Genomic DNA, 12,872 nt, shown 5'->3' on the forward strand with positions numbered 1-12,872 from the left:
CTGCACTGCAGTGCCTCTCCCATCCTAAGCACCATGGACCAGAAGCAACCCAGGATGTCCAGCTCCACCTGGCACAAAGAGGGATGTGATGAAGGAGAAGTCAGAGTGTCATGAGCATGGTACATGGGATACCTGTCCTGCAGCAAGGGAAAGTGAGGCAACTGTGAATTTTATGTTGGTTTCAGGACTTTGGTGACCTGCTTTTCTCCACCTCTTCTCTTACAAATCCAAAGCTGCCAAGCTTTCTTTATCCCTGGATATCTTCTGTATCCTTGAAGAATACTTAAAATATGTGGGCTTCCCCCTGCCCTGTGGCTGAGTCCTTTTTCCCATGGATAAATCTCTTCTGCTTAAATATCACAGAACAACACAGATGTGAAGAGAAACAGATTCGGTCATTTACCATGGAAGCCAGCCCAATGCATAAATAAGAGGAGGGAGAACAGGTCCCAAGGGCCTGGAGGACTTACCCGTCTCTAGCTGCTGTGACATCCCAGCACCATGTAGTCTCAGCAGATGCTCCCATCCTGACCCTTCAGCTCGACAGCAGGCTTAGATGGATGAGTGGCCAGAAAAAAAGGAAGAGGGTGAAACTCATTGCCTGTTTTTTAAGATACCTTTTCCTGGAACTCTTTACTAGATTTTCTACTCCTTATGTTTTTCAGATGTCCTGCCCCTCTTTCATTTACCACCATCAAAGACAGCTGTTCTTGTCCTCCCCGAGCCTCCTCTGCTGCATGCCATGGGGCTGGCACTGCCTCCTCACTGCAGAAGGCTGGCCCAAGACCCAGGGTCAGAAGAAACCCAGCTGGTCTCTGAATACAAGGACTTTACCTTCAGGAAGCAGGGTGTTACCTGAGGGGAGGAAGATTTGAGTGGTGCCGTCTGCATGCCTTCTTCTGGCACCACAAGGAGGGCACAGCTTTTCTCATTGCCTGCATCCCTGAGCATCCCTGAGCCTGCAATTCTGACTTCACCCTGTCCCCCTTCCCATTTGGGCTAGCTCAGGTGAAGATACTGTTCCACAGGCTGAGCCTAACCCTTTGTGTGAACCATCTTAATAGACCCTGAGTCTGCTTTAGATCAGTTCTGCTGCATTCAGTTCTTTGCTGAGCTGGGACAAATTATCACAGCTTTACTGTCACTGGAGAATACATTCACTGTTTGTTTTGGTTGTTCCCAGTTAACTCACTCTTTTCCCTCATTTCTTCCCCAGGCACCTTCTGCCCTCCAGGTTCTCCTCCTAGTTCTTTGTCCCCAAGATATGTCCGTGCTGTGACACACCTTTGGCTGAACTTGAGCACCCACAGTGAGGATGGTGGCCAGGGCCCTTAGCAATGGTCAACCCTTGGTCAACCACCCAGGCTGCTCACCCTTTATCACACAGCCCTTGTTGTTCCAACCCATGGCATCTTCTGGTCCCCGGAACAACCAGATCATCTGGAAAAATTCTGGCAAATACTAAATGGAACTGCTTGCAAATTTGGGTCAAATCCAGCAAATAAGTTTGGCTGGGAAAGGAAAAGCGTGAAGAGAAGGAGGAATTTTGAAAATGTCAGGCGATGTCACTTAGATATGTGAAAAATGAGATGTTCCATTTTGGAAAAGTCTAAATTGCATCAACATTTTTCAGACTGACTTCAGACATTCAAACGGCATTCCAGCCATTGAATTTCAAAGCTGTTTTTGATTGAATTGTTGACTTGCTTCTCTGTCAATTACAAAAATAAATTAAAAAAAAAAAAAAGAAAATAAAGAAGAAATAAAAAAGAAAGGAAGAGTTTCAGGAGACACAACACAGAAGTGAAGTGTTTCCTCCAGGGCTCAGCAGAAAGTCTGCAGAATGACCTGAAACACCATTTTTAATCTTCCTACATCTTGTTTGTTAAGAAAAATGCATGTAAAACTTTCTCCTTCAGTTTGGCCCGGACAATTCTCTTTACTTCTCCTCCTCCTTAATACTGTGAAAAGTCAGCACTTATCTCACTGAAAGCGTACACTAAGAAGGATGTTCTTTCACCCCGTCTCTGTCAGAGCCTTGATTTCCACCATTTTAAACAGAGCTTTTGTCCTTTGGCTATAAGGGCAGTTCTTTGTGAGGGGTTGTCTTTGCTAGTCTGATATTAGACTTTGCAAATCCACCCAGTAAGCACACTTAGAGATTGGTAGAAGTTTAGTTATATCATGAATAGATTCGAAGTTAGTTCAATGCACTTCTTAGTACAGGCAAAACTACAGACAACAGCTTTCAGCAAATGGTGGCTCATTCAGAGAAAAAAGTGGGAGCCGCACTCCATTGCAGTTTAATATTAAAATGAAAATGAGCTTCCCCGTTCATTCATCATGACATCCTTACCTTAAAAAATGCAGCGAGCAAAAAAAAAATAATCCTCTATATTCTGAGGGGGGGAGAGGTGAAAGATATAATGTACTTTTTAATTTCTGTTTCCATTATGCTGTGAGTTAGTTTTCATGGAAATTCTGAGGAAGCATTTGGGAGAGAGCCCAGAAAACAGAAGAAATTAAAAGAAGGAGCAAGTTTTGTGTGGTTTATGGGAACATGAATTGTGAATCATTTCCAAAGCCAGGTTCCCTGTCCACCAGCCAGGAGCTTCCTGGCATTCCCAGGAGCCAGGTTTCCAACGGGGACCTGTCGTGTGTGCCTGTCCTGGCTTGCCCAAGGACATCCTTGCTCAAAGCTACTCTGAAAGGCCAGCAGCACAGCCACAGCAGCACTGCGAGGCTCTGCTCTGCTCTGCCACAGGTATGGTTCGTGTGAGCCCATCTGCAGCCATTTCTGCCACATCAGAGATTGCAGCATGGGTGCATCCACAAGCACACAAGGATGTCAAGAGAAAATGTTACTTCGAAGGCTAGCAACCTCACCCCACAAAGCCTGCAGACCAACCGCAGTGCCTGGGTTTGGCTGAGAACAGCAATGCCCAGTCCTGTGAGATATTTGCAGCATTTTTTTTTCTGCAGCTTCTCTTCAGTGTTTCTTATCAGCACTCCTTGCTAATTAGCATGCTGATTGTGGGTTGCTTGCTTCTTCTGAAATGTGCTAAGATACAGTTCTGGAAGAAGCATACTGATAAAATTGCAACACCTGTAATTATCTTCAGTAATTGCTACAACTTGTGTCCAATGGTGGAGAGCAACGCTATTATATCACATCCTCTGCCTACCAGCTCGTGGGCATCCTGCCTCCCAAAGCACCTTCTCCACAACCAAGCTGCAACATCTGGCCCTCAGCAGCCGCAGAGCCTTCCTTCCAGCCAGGCAGCAGCAGTGTTTCTACCCCTTGCTCAGAAACGTGGCTTTTGCCTCAGGGGAATATTGAGCACAGATGACAAAAATCACCAGGGAATCCATAACCGCCGCAGTTAAGATCATTTCACTGTCTTCTTTGTCATTTCCTTTTTTATGTCTAACGCTGCTGTTCACGTAGGACTAGGTCAAATCCCACCACACCTTCCTCACCAGGACATGCCTGGCACTCACTGACGAAATTGAGTGATAATGCTGTGAAACCTGGATCACCTCGTGTCTCATGAAGCAGAACACAAACCTGGGGGCACAGGCAGTGAGAAGGGAAGAAGCCACTGGGCTTGAGAAACCAACCGTCTTTTAATCAGCACCCTTGTCCTGACCTGACAGGGAGGATACCAGTTTGCAGGTTCTCCCACTTTCTTCTGACCTACGCAGCAGCCCCTGCATCCCAGCGCTCATCGCACGGCATCTGAGCGATGTGAATCATACAGCCAGGGTTTATTCACCATCACATGACAGGAGCACACCCACGTTCATCACTTGAGATAACTGCATCTTCACCCAGGACAAGGAGGACTCTGCCACTTTAGGCAGCAGCAGTTGGAAGCTCCTTCTCCTCAGGCTGCTATGGGACGTGGGGACCTGATGAAGCTGGTCAGATCTCTGGGCAATGAGTGCACCAGCCACATCAGCAAGAAACCAGGTGTCTTCAAGAGAGCTTTACGTCAAGCCCACACTGAAGAGAAACAAGACATCTGACCCCAATGAGCTACAAGCCTTCTGTTCTCCTTTGAGATGGGCAGCGACATTCAATGATCGGTCTAGAAGTCTACCTGGTTTTCAGGTACTGGCGTGCCACTTACTCTGCTAGGTGCTGCTTTCTGTGACCCCACGGAGCAGCTGTGGCACTCCCTCTCTTGAATCCAAAGCCCTGTGGCAGCAGATACCCTGGAGGACCTTGCAGGCCCTGGTCTCGGAGAAGTAAGATGGGCCATGGAGGTGGTTGGAGATCCCTTGGCCTCGCAGCCCATCAGGCTGGGGCTGACCTGAGAACCTGTGCTGGACCCGATGCCTCTCTCTGACAGCTCCTGGCAAAGCCACTGCCCTCGGCCCTGCTGCAAACCTCGACACTGGGTCTTTGACCACAGCGAGAGATGCATCCTTTCAGCCAAAACCCTTTTGGAACACGAACATTTAAGCACCTGGCAAAAACAGGCTCCAGAAAGGATGGCATCATTACACCTTTCCTCTTAATCTGATTATATATATGCTGTGCTTACAGACAATGGCCCCAACTCGCTCATTTTTACCAAAATAAACAGAGATAGCAGACATTTGACAGCTGTTTCTGCAGATGGCACAACTAAATTTTATTATTCTTTTATGTTTGACTTCAACAGAAAAATGTGATTTAATTGCACCGCTATTTGCAAGGCAGCTTTAATTCATTTTATAAAATAAGCAGAGTAAAATTCTTTTACCTAATTTATATCTGTAGATTATTTTTGATTCTTCATCTCAATTTCTCCTCAGTTGATTTTTTCTCTCTTCTCATGTTGGCATCAAATGTAGTTTTTCCTTCATTTCCTGTATTTGTGCCTCCCTTTCTCTCTTCCTCCCTCCATTGTTTCTTTGTTTCTTTAGCTAATTTAAATAGTAATAATAAAAAAAGAAAGGTGGTTTTATTTTTTATTCATCCGTTTTCATCTAGCTGTCCTAAGGAAATAACGCGTGAGACAAAGCTGTCTGTCCAGAAGTCTCTACTTTATACAGTGAAAGTCACAGAGACAACAAATTCTTCCAAGTTTCATGAAAGTCAGTGACCAAACAAAGGCATCCAAGCTAGGAACTTGCTGAGGAAAATGCCACAGTGTGCATTTAACAGCTTTTTTTCCAGTTTGGTATACCATCACATCAAACAGCGAGTGGATGTTCAGTGTCTGTGTTGTCTGGGCTCTGAGTGGAAAAAACTACGGGGACAGTGGGTACAAATTTATAGGAACTCTCATTACATTCCTTCTGCTGTTCATAGGACAGCTTGCTTCCTAAATTTCCTGGAAGATGTTTTTGTTTTTAAGTAAAAGTAAACAAAACTTCTACTCTTATCTGGTTTATGAAAAAATGGATAGTGCTAAGGGAAAACACAAGAGTGAAAGAACATAAGAGAAAAAGATTTCGGACTAAATGCTAACTCAGAATTGTGAACAAAGGAGTTGTTTCCTGCTGTTTCATTCCTGCCTTGTCCAAGGACACAGGGTTTCATGTACCTTCGTTGTAAATAAAACAGGGCTGCAGTAAGGAAATACAGGGCTCAATTATCAGCTTTTTTTCTCCTAAATGAAACAGTCCACAGGACATTTAAAATTGGCTTACTGTGCAAGTCAAAAAGGGATAATAGTTTTGTGAAGTGAACCAAAATGATCCCGACATTGCACAGACCTGGTGCATGTGCATTATCTTAGCGCTCCATGTCTGTTTATTTTATATGTGTTGACACGTCAGAGGTCTGACAAGGCTGGAGCTGAGTTTCCATTCCCCTGGAAACATTTAACCCTCCCCAGACTGACAGCCTTGTTAAAGTGAACAGAGATGAGCCTAAACATCCTCCCATCCTCTCAGCCCTTTCCCATGCCCACTGTCTCCTCCACCCCACATTACACCTTCTAAGCTCATTTGCTGCCCAACAGCATCCAAACTGCAGTACCAACTGTGAACCAAACCAGCTGTGGGTTCATTTTCTTCTCTTTCTGATTTTGAACTTCCAAGTAAGTTGGTCTTTGTCAGATTTGTCTCTCCTATCTAACACAATCTGTTTTTCTTATTTTTTTTTTTTTAATTGAAGTTGAGATGGTCATCTAGCTCCTGGTTTCTGGGGGTATAAATTTTAGAAAAGCAGCATCCCAGACCACAAGATTCATGATAATGATCGAGCAGTACTGGTATCTGCTTTAGGGCACTTATTCTAAGATTTTTCAGCTTGTCTTTTCTTGAGTTGCCAAAGAGCTTTCTTGACTCCCAACATGGGGCCCTCTACCCTCATTGTGATGGAGAGGATTTCTGATGCCAAAAAAGAAAATCATATGGATCGAATGCATCATGACTCGCTTGAAATGGAGTCACAGATTGTTTTGCTTTCCACATTAGTTTCAATAACCATACTCAAACTTCTGGCTCTGTAATGCTGATGTCCCCATTTCTCAGATTTCAGACATCCCTTGCCTGACATTGTCCAGTGCCTTAAGTGTTAAGAAGTTTCCTTTATTGAATTGTATTTTCATTCTGTCTCTACCATTCCCCTTCCCACACCCCCTCAGGATTTTATAACCTCCATGCTCTATTTTGGCTAGTGATGTCAAAGACAGCACAGTTACCATGGAGAAGTAGGGGACAGACTCCACTGAGACGGACACAAACATAGCCTAAATCTACAGCAAACTTGTGATTCATCAGCCAAATTGCATGTCATCATTAAAGGCTTGCAAAAGGGGTCATCGATAATTTTTCATTTTAATGCATGCAGTGGTGGATAAGTTTATTAAAAACTTCATGAAAGCTTTGCTAATGTTTACATCATAAGAAGCCACAACACATGTTATTAATGAATAAGTGGAACAATATCAGGCACCATCTCAAGAGTGGTTACAAGAGCAAGGCTGTAGTAACCAAGCTAGGGGGCTGGAGGTTTTCACTGAAAGCAAACAAAATTACTCATTGCATACTAGGATCAACGTTGCAATGATACACAGATAATGCAAAGAGCTCCTTAAATGGTGACCGAAGAGCAAAACCAATGGCACTATGTTGTATAAAGGGCATCTCCATGAGGATGCACTTATTTGTTTCAAAATATTCTTGTTTTTCTTTCTGTTGCTTTGTTCATTTCTAATGTTTGGTTTATTATTTTGATTTTGCTTATCGTGTGAAACAGTTCATTCCCACATGACCCTCTTTCCTCAACACTGTTTAAAGCTCTCCTTTTTCCATCTCTCTAGGAACATTTTCTAAGATGAAAGCTCCACAGCTGCCTTCATGGGCAATCATGGCTAAGCTCAGTACCAGGCAAAGCTGTAGGAATGTCATATGGCTCCATAACACTGGCATCCCATGCACTTACTGGCCAAATAAATGTTTATGACCACTTGAAAATCCTGTGTTACCTGGATTTGGGAAAAGCACTTCAGAAGCACCAAGAAACACCTTTTTTGGTAACAAACTTAAGGACTGATGTGCTAAGCAAAACCACCCTATGAAAATATCTTTGCATGTTTTTTCTTAGAAATATTCTAATATTCTATTTCTATCTTAGAAAATATTCTAATTTATGAGTAACAATAACAGGATTTGAAGTTATTTGCTTTCTCTGTTTCCTTGATGTTTGGGAGGCTTTTTTGCTCATCACCAGGCTTCTGGGTGGCAATTCAGCCTGGCATATTTTTGTCTCTAGCAATAAAGTGTCTAAGCTGGAACCCTGATTTCAGTTCACAATCCAACACATGCAGAACAGCTTCCAGTTTGCTCTCCTATAGTTTTACAATGTTTTCAAGACTGTCAAGTATAAAATCATAGTTAAAATGACATCAGCAAGAATTTTCTGAGTCTTGGCAAAAAATGCTCACTATTTCACAGTGGAACTTCTTGCTGAGGTGTTGTGGAAGCTATAGGGTTCTCCAGTGATTATTAAATGTGGCCACCCAGAAGCACCTCTCAGCTCAGGATGTAAATGTGCATGTAAAACTGCCCAATGGTAAAGACGAAGGAAAGTTGGGTCTTCGGTTTGCACCACTACAGATGTTGGTGCAATCTTATGTTCACATCAACTCTTCTAATACAAATAACATTAACTTGCTTTGGAAATCCTAGCTCTGACTTCTGTCACCACACCGGATGCACAGAGAGAGAAGAATGGGTCTGCTAAAAGGTGTTCTTTTCATCTTGAAGCTGACTTCTTTGAATGCAACCGCTCTTTATCAGTTTATGTAGTTTTAATCATTAATTGCTCTCATGTCTTCAGTATGTAGGATCTCGGAGAACACTGTTCTGTGAGTATGGCTGTGCTGAGACTGTTGCGTGAGCCGTACCATTCATAGAGCCAGAGCAAACACAGTGGACCAGCAAAAAGGGCTGGAAACCATTGTCTGGAGGCTGCTACAACACCAGCATCAATCTTCAGAACAGTTCCTAAACAGTCTGACTCCATTTAATAGTCAAGACCTGTGTTTTTTAAAATCTTTGATATTTATATTTGAGAACGTTCATTTAGACGGTCAGTTCTGATGTTAACCATCCCTCTGCTAAGTCTGGGTTTTCTGCTCTCTGGTAACACAACCCTTTTCCCTAAAGGTCCCAGATCCACCCAACTGGACTTACTCTCTACAATGAAACAGTCCTGATCAGACAAGAAAGGGGTACAGTAAACTTCAGAATGCATCCCACACAGCTAGGGTAAGAATAAATAAATAAATAAATAAATAAGTAAAAATAACAAAAGGCTCCCCATTGTGCTGCAGCGCACAAGGAATATCTTGTTCTTTTCGAGATCCATGTGGGAAGCGTAAAATGAATTAGTTTGTTTTATGGATTTTAACTCTGCAGTCAAACAACTTCATGTATAACAAATTTGCGGAATGGGGGATGCTGCTACAAATCTGCAGTTCAAAGAGAAGAAGAAATACATCTCTTCTTTCTCTATTTATTTCCTTTCCTCACCCCCCATCTCCCAGCTAAGGGAGCTGTTCTGCGGAGTGCTTTTCATTAAGCAAAACCCATTTGTTTGACGGCTGGAACTCAGGGAAGCAGGAGTAAACACTCCCCATGAAGCACCAACGTAAATTTTTTTTTTTTTTTAAGGATGGGAGTTTGCAATGACCAAACCACATTTTGTACTCAAAAGCCACTTATATAACCAGGCTGAGAGTGCCCAGAGACTGTCTGAGAGCTGTTTTTAGAAGAAATGTTTTGTTCTGTTATCTGGGCTGTCCTGGGAAGATCCTACTGGGAGGATGTTGTTACCAAAGGGTGTCCTAAGTGGGTCTTCACGGAATGACCCTTTGTGCAAGCTGAGAGACCTGGGACTTGGCATGGTAAAACAGTGTTGTGAAAAGCCATCTGAGTTTTCCTTTAAAATGCTTAGAGATGAGCTGTTTTCTTCCTGCCAAGATGGATAGCCATCTTCACCAATTTTCATTCCTGGTTTTGGTGGAAAATGTGATGTTGAAAATTGCAAAGGGTTGTTGTTTTTTGTTTTGTTTTGTTTTCTTTTGTTTTCTGAAGTCCTAGCATTTTTCTCTTCTCTGTTACAAAGCGAAGATTAGGAATGTGAAGGTTTGGGGGAAAAAAAACCTCTTTTTACATTCAGTGAAATTTTTCATTTGCTGACCAGGGTCACCTACCAACAAGGCAAAGGCTTCTGCCTGTGCTCCCTCCACCCCATTTGTACTGAAATTCACTCTCCTCACAGTTAGACGTCACTGCCTGAAAGGCTCTCAGGGCAATGGTTCCCAAGACAATAAATTCACAGTTGCCTCAAAACGAATCATCTGAAAGTGGTCACTGCTGCGTGTCACAGCCTACAAATTGGCTCTGGCAAATCAAGTATGACTGACCTTTTTCTGAGTCATTTATTTTAGTATACCTGCCGTAACTTGTTCCACTCTGCTGTACTCCAGGTCCATCCTGATGGCTCAGGTACTTAGCAATAATGCTTCCCTCCTCCTGTCTGATTTCAGGTCTTCCTGCGGGTTAACTTCATCAGCACGCCTCGGTCTTTTCCTGCCATGTTCTGCAAGTTCTCCTGGATGTGGAGAGCTATGGTGCCACCATCTCTGCACTGTGTTTTTGGGCTCAGTGTTGGATGCAAACCAGTCCCAAGAGGAGATGCTGGCCTCTCTTCTGGGATGAGAGCTCTTGAGGAAGTGGTTGCTGGAAACCCCACTTTAATCACCGCATCTCACACTGGCCTTTAGCACATGGTTGCAAATGAAGCACAGATCAGTGCAGTGCCAAATGAGGGGCCCTCAGGAACATAAGCAAGCAGCAGGAATCATAGAATCAGTAAGGCTGGAAAAGACTTCCAAGATCATCTGGTCCAACCCATAAAGGCTGTGCCCTAGATGCAAGGAGCTGTTCTGTATGTAGCCCTACTACCTCATGGCATTGCATCCTGCCTTGCTGGAGCATAGATACATTTTGGGTGGAGAGCAAATGTCCAGTGGGATCCCATATATCCTGGCAGCCAGAGGGTGCCTGTGTTTAAGGACTAATGAACCCAGTGATGTAGAGGAGGCCAGGGACTAGGCATGCTGTTCAGTGGTGTGCTTATTATAGTGCATGCTGGCAATTTTTCTAACTCAGCCATCCATGCGGCTGGCCAAAATTGGCATCTGTTTAGTGGAGTGTGCAGCTGCATTTCTTATAATGGTTGCAAGCTGTGTTTGGCCCCAACCCAGCCCTGCTCACACTGCTCTGCCACTGTTTCTGTCTTCTAGTTCTACCTCCCCAGCCTGGACACCAAGCCCTACCAGATACCTCCTGCTGCTCCAAGGCGGCCCGTGACCCGTGGCTCCAAATATATGTCTGCCTGCACTGGCCCTATGTCCTGACATCTGTCCTAGGACTGCTGGAGTGTCCACAGCTGGGATAACCCTGCAGTAGCCCACTGGCACATGGTAATGACCCCTGCCTTAGTCTGCTGGACCTGCCTCACCCCTCATCCAAAACCTGCACTGGCTGCTTCCTCCACTACAACCCTGGTCTTGTTCCCTTATCTACCACCTTTTGCTCTGACATCTCTGCAATGTCCTTTTCCTGATCTTCCTTCTTGACTTAGGTTTCCTATGACCTTTCTCATATTTCCTCCTGCATAATTTTTGGCAACCACTAACAAACACCTAATGTTTGAATCTGCCCTTCCTTCTTTTTGGCATTATCAGCGATGCCACTCTCCCCTCTGTCCCACAGGTGCCAAAATCTGGTGTGACCTTCAGCCTCCCTCTCTGCCTTCCCTGACTTTACAATTAATTTCTACAGCTCCAGCTTAGCAGCAGTCCAGGAGTTGCAAGAGCCTGTGGGCTGGCTGACAGCTGGTTCTGCACATCTGTACACACACTATAAATAAAGGTTTGTGCCAGCTGCTGAGACCAGAAAGCAGGGTTTCATCCAGCCATGGGCACTTTAAAAAAAAATAAAATTTAAAATTAAAATTAAGGATGGTGAGAAATTGTAGCCATATTCCTATGTTGGGATGTGGGAAACTGAAAGTCATGGTTATTTATGCTGGTAGTGTTTTCAGCTGGCAGATCTCAGGGGTATTTGGGAACGAGGAGTTACAGTTTCCTTTGGCTGAGGGGCATGGTGATTTATGACTTAAATATGAGTGCAAGCATGCACACGCACGCACTCTTGCACATGCTAGATGCATCAAACCACAGCCAATGAAACAATGCACCAAAACTGCAGGAAACTGCTTAGGAACACAACTCCTCCTACCTGTAAAAGCCTTGCTTCCAGGTCCTGTGAGGAGCTGTCGAAGGCAATGGCACATGGCCATCTCCATCATCCCAGAAAAAAAAACACATCACCAGGCTCTGTCCTGCAAGGCAAACTCTGCCACTGCTGATCAGGTCCACTCTGGACAAAATGAGTCAACTCTGAGCAATAAAATATTAGCAAAGTAACCACCATGGATCCACTGGGACTTTTCTAGGAAACCGTTTCTGCTTCATTCCCACCAATTCAGATTTACTCATCCCTTTTAATCCAGAGAGAAACTACAACCTCAGGAAAAACACCAACATGAAATTGACCTTCACTCCTTATCTGAAAGCCCTGCATGAATTCTGCTCCCTGCAAGCTTCCACTGCTGGGGCAGGGTGACCTACTCAGGCCATGGTCTGCACCATCTACTTTTAATGCCCTGTCCTTCATACTGTCCTTCAAACTGTGATGTTCTTATACAAACCTGTTGTATGTAAAATAACAAAAATCAGTGGGAAAAATCATGGGCAGGGTGATACTTTAATTTCAGTAAATGATGTTTGCCAAAAGTAGGTTTTTCCTTTTTTCTTCTGTAGATTGAGAAGTGGTTTCTGTCCCTCTAAATCTGCACAGTATGGGTCTCAGAAACATATTTCACCCTTATGGCACAAAATAAGCCTCCTGAATGGAATTACTGTAGGCTTTGAGCATAAGTGAGTGCTCTTCTTGTAAAGTGGCACAATCCCAAATGTGCTGGTGATTATGGATTTTATACAGTTTTTATGGTATAACTGTGGAATTAATCTCCAGGAAAACTGCCACGGACATCAAACAAGCTCAGATCAAGGGCTCCATTTCAAGTAAATATTTAAAGTGACCCCACTTTCCATTTCTCCTCCTACCCTTGCCTGGAGCCCATCTTCATCTGCCCATTCACTACCACGTCTTTCCGGCCATTTGCATGGCTCTGCACAAACAGTAGGTAAGAAGCAGAAATTAGCACAGCTCTGAAAGCTGACGTGCCCTCCCTGCCAGCAGCCAGGCATTGCTAGGAAGAGGCTCAGCGTACTGCGGTGCTGGTGGGTATGGCTCTGGAGAAGCCCTTAGGGCTCAGATCCAGACTCATAGCC

Source organism: Anser brachyrhynchus (genome assembly GCF_964034855.1).
Source record: "Anser brachyrhynchus genome assembly, chromosome: 1".
Lineage (NCBI taxonomy): Eukaryota > Metazoa > Chordata > Aves > Anseriformes > Anatidae > Anser > Anser brachyrhynchus.